Source organism: Crotalus tigris, unplaced genomic scaffold (assembly GCF_016545835.1).
Source record: "Crotalus tigris isolate CLP2741 ecotype Arizona unplaced genomic scaffold, ASM1654583v1 scf7180000018346.393812, whole genome shotgun sequence".
NCBI lineage: Eukaryota > Metazoa > Chordata > Lepidosauria > Squamata > Viperidae > Crotalus > Crotalus tigris.
In genome coordinates, this window is record NW_024096955.1 from 109,767 (window position 1) to 114,956 (window position 5,190).

A 5,190-nucleotide genomic window follows, 5' to 3' on the forward strand; every position below is an offset into this window, starting at 1 on the left:
GCTTGCTTATTGCTTCCCCTTTAAACTTTTGGCCCATGAATTGTCCAGTTATTTATTCTGTGCGGAAAAACAGACATGCCACATGACAGCACCTGTCTCCTTTCCCCCTTTATATGGCAGCCCCAGGGCTCCAGTTTCCGATCAGGATCTTCAGTTACACATTCCAATCAGGGTTACAGCTTCTGGCTGGACTGTTTCTACTAGGCAAGACGAAGCAGGTGGCATGCCAAAAATAAATCCAACCAAGAAAGGAGGGAAGGAGCCTATACCAGCCTTCTGCAGTCATGGTTTCTCCTACAAAGTAGGCTTTAACTCCCAGAATTCCTGGAGGAGCCATAGAAATTAGGTATTCTGGGAAATAGAGTCAATACACATGATGGATATCAAGACTGGGGAAAGCTTCTGGACCAGTGGTTCTCAACCTGTGGGTCGGGACCCCATTTGGGGTCGAATGACCATTTCACGGGGGTCGCCAAACCACGCTGTCCGCCATTTTTTCCCCTTTTCCCTAGCTGTCCTACTCCCTCTTATTGATGGCCACACCCACTTGGGGATCACCACAACATGGGGAACTGTATTATGGGGTCACGGCATTAGAAAGGTTGAGAATCACTGTTCTGGACAGTATAGCCTCCAAAATTCCAATCCAGCAATTATCCCTGTTAGTTGAGGATTCTGGAAGTTGCAGTCCAAACACATCCAGGCAGAAGAAGATTGGTGAAGATGGCTCTAAGGTTTATACACCTTATTCAGGCAGGATTACAGCATGCTCAAATCCAACCCACTATAGCTAATACATAAGCTATTGAAAATCCTCTGCTTTGCAAAGCCTCGTATATCAAAAATATCAAGACTGTATCCAGGACTAGGCATATTTTTATCACCAAATAATCAAACTCTTTTAACAAAGCAAAGGTTTTGTAGATGAACTTATTATGTGAACTTCTACATTTGTTTACTGCTTTTGCATATTTTATTTCCGGAATTAAGCGTATTACAGATCCATCATATGACGTTCTTGTTCAGCCTCATTTCCCTTTGAGATTTTAATAAACAATGATCAGAACTCTCGGCAGGTTGCATTCTACCCTAGACACCAAATTTCTCTGCTTGTACAGTGCATTGATTCAAACACACACAGAGAGAGAGAGAGGGGGGGGGGAGACAGAGGGAGGGAGAGAGAGAGAGAGAGAACATTTCTTTGGAAATTCCTATAGGAGGCACAAGTCTCTGAACAGATGTTTCAAATCCATATCCAAAACTGATTTTTCTTCATCTTTCCTTACTCTATCACTATGTTGCAATCCTTCAAACCCAAAGAGATAAGAAACAATATGGTATAGATATTTGCATTAATTATAGAGTTGTAGACAGAAGCATCCTCAATTTGTATTCCTTTGTCAACTTACTTCCATCTTAGCTGTCAGTTTCCTGATTACCCACTGATGCAATTCTAAATGCCTCTAGAAGACAGACAGCTGGAGATATATAGTCAAAAACATTTTGTATTCTTCTCCATTATCATTTTTTTGCTTAAAATCATCTTATTTGTGCAAACACTTCCTGTACATATATCCTAACAAGTGCAAATTATTCCTATATCCTAACTTTTTCTTCTCTTTGTCCATAGATAGCTGAGCCCTGAAATCCTTGGATGAAGTAGAAATGTAACAGATGCACAGCCAGCCGCCCCCAAAAGAAAAATATATATATACAGATTTCCAGTGCAGCAGGAGACTGATGGAAAACACTTTTATTAACAGACCAGGTACCTAGTAATACTTTGCTGTGATAGATGCCCTGTCCTGCCTTGCCAACTCAAAAGTGAATTGTGAAGTAGTATCGAAGGAAAAGGAAAGAGATTGCTCATTAGCCTCAGATAATACCTAAATTATCTGAAATATATTAATACTAATGACAGCTGTAGAACCCGTCTGCTTTGTTCTTTAGACTTTAACATGAAATGACCAACCATTAATCCCTAGTGTGATATTTTAGGCGTATATTTAGGTCAGCAGTCCCAACCTTTGTGGCTTGGCAGCCCGGCAGGGGAGGGGGGTAAAGGGGAATCGGGCTGCATGAGCAGCAGGCCGGTACGCATGCATTCCGCTTGACTTGTACGGGCCCAGTGCTTTTTTTCTAAAAAAAAAAAAAAAGTGCCAGAACTCACACACGTCATACAACTCGCCTTTCCTACCCTACAAGGTTCCCTCCAAAACAGGTGCCGGAACTCCGTTCTGGGCATTCTATGAGAAAAAAAGCCCTGCACGGGCCAGCATGCACATGCATGTGTGCGCAGCCCAACTTGCACAAGTTGAGCTGTGAGCTTGTGTATATGTGCCCTGGCCCACTGCTCCTGCAACTCAAGCTGTGTGCATGTGCACCAGCCCGTCATTCACACAGCCCGGTTCCAAACAGGCCATGGCCCGAGAATAGGGGACCCCTGATTTAGCTGACTTCCATATATTTTTTCTTCTGAGACACATTAGAAATTTTTTTGTTCTTGCTAAGCAATCTTTTCTTATTAATGAAGATATTTCAAGCTTTCCTATTGAGATGCAGTTAGTTCACGTTTCCATAAACATGGGTTTATAGGAGTTGGGTCTGCACCACCTGGGCCCAGAAGTAGCAAATCCAGAAATCCAGGTCCAAAACATTATTATTCATTTTTACAATTCTCTATTTGGAAACACATCAGGGCTGGCTCAAATTACAAGCTGTGTAGTAGTTGAGTAGAGTGGATTAGCTCCCAAAACTACAACACCTAATTGTAGAGTAACAATGACAATGGGGTTGAGTTAAGAGGAAAAAGTTAGTACTATTTGGGCAGGAAAGCAAATTAATAAATAGAATTTTGTGGATGCATTAGCTCCATCTGGGAGACATTGGATGAACCATGAAATACAAAGAAAGTATGAAACAAAAGTAGAAGAAGATAGATAGATAGATAGATAGATAGATAGATAGATAGATAGATAGATAGATAGATAGATAGATAGATAGATAGATAGATAGATAGATGATAGAGAGAGAGAGAGAGAGAGAGAGAGAGAGAGAGAGAGAGAGAGAGAGAAAGAGAAATAGATAGAAAGAGAAACAGAAAGAGAAATCAAAAACAGAAAACAAATCACACATATTAAATTGGTAGTTGTGCAGTCTGCAATAAATACAGAGGCATAGAAATCACAAGGGAAACTGCAGATACAGGGCCCTGGGATGAGAACATTAAAATGAGAAACAGGCAGCATTGCTACCTTAGCAACATCCTACTGATTTACAGGAGATATGGAACCGCATGCAGTTATACATGCAGATGCCCAAATGCATATAAAAACCAAGTATGATGTAAAGGGGGTTGATAGGAAACACAAGCACAAATTTATTTAGCTTGACTTTTTGTGAACGTAAGTTTGAGTGCGTCAATGTACAAGGAATTCCTAGCATATGAGAATTGTGCACAAGAGCATGTACGAATTACTCTGCAAGGTATGAACAGGCAGAGTAAACTGAGAGGATAAAGTAAAGAGCTGTAGCTATCATGAACTAAATATACACACTATTCCGGACACTAAAATGCATCACTTGATAGGTATCTAGCTATAATTCCTCGGGTATTGACCATGTTGTCTTTATGATAGTCCAATTGTAATCCAAAATGCCTGGAAAGCAACCTATTTGCTACCCTGATTTATAGGGTCTCCTGAATAATTGCCTCCAGCGATCTGAGAAAGGAGAAAAAGAGCTTTTTCTCCAGTCCCTTATGTTCAGTAAGGCAGTTTCAAACATTAAAAATACAACCTAATGAAATGTTATTTTCACATCTCCGCCTTTACTAAAGATTTGTCTGTTCCAGATGAATTTTGAGTTTTAGACCTCTTTCCATTTTGCATCAAAATCCTGGGAGCAAGATAGAGATCAGTCAGTGGCCTTTTGATAACCAAGTAGTTTCTCCACTTTACTGAGCGCCAGCTTTTAGGAATTTTGCATGCTCGTATCATATAAGCAAACAAAGGCATAGCAGCAGAAATGCTGCTTAAAATAAGAACATGTAGCACATCAGATCTCTTTCATAACTAGAGACAGAAGAGGATGTAGAAGGGGACAGTGCAAAAATAATAGTGACAAAAATAGTGGATATTACAGCACCTGGAAGCGGCAGAAGAGAAGAGAAAGAAGTAGAGGAAAACCACAAAATAAAAAGACTTGTAAATATATGTAGAACAACTATGCCAAAAGAAAGCAAAGATAGTAACAATAATAACAGGCGCCTTGGGAGTAATTCCAAAACATCTGGAGCACCAGCTGAATGTCATCAGCATTGACAAAATCACCCAGATCCTTGGGAAAGATGCAATAGATCAGGGGTGTCAAACTGCCGGCCCGCAGGCCAGTTCCATCATACCGGAGCCGCGCCCACCCCATTGCCGGCAATGGCAAAAAAGCTCCGATACGTTGCGCGACGTCACGTGACGTCACGAGTTTGACATGTCTGCAATAGATGGACAAAAATGCAAAATGCAATCTGAACATCTGGCTACTGTGTGACCAACCATAATTTCACAATAGAAGGAAAGTAGTGGAAGAGGACAAGAACCAGTTTGGTGCACTGGTTAAAGCAGGAGGTCTTCAGACTTGGCCCTTTTATGACTTGTGGACTTCAACTCCCAGAATTCCTTAGCCAGCATGCCTGGATGAGGAATTCTGGGAGTTGAAGTCCACAAGTCACAAAAGGGCCAGGTTTGAAGACCCCTGGGTTAAAGCATCAGGCTAGGAACCAGGAGGCTGTAAGTTCTAGTCCCACTTTAGGCATAAAGCCAGCTGAGTGACCTTGGGCCAGTGACTCTCTTTCCACCCTAGGAAGCAGGCAAGGGCAAGCTACTTCTGAAAAACCTTGCCAAGTAAAATGCAGGGAGTAGTCCAGGCAGTTGCAAGGAATCAACAATAATTTGAAGGCACAAAAAAAAAAAATGGAAGAGGATAACAAGAGTCATGTAAGTATCAGTTCAATTTAAGGGAGCAGTGTTTCTCAACCTTGACAATTTTAAGGGATGTGGACTTCAACTCCCAGAATTCCATAGCCAGCAATGCTGGCTGTGGAATTCTGGGAGTTGAAGTCCACACCCCTTAAAATTGTCAAGGTTGAGAAACACTGCCTTAGAGGTTTCTGAGCTTGGTTGTTTTCTTGTAGAC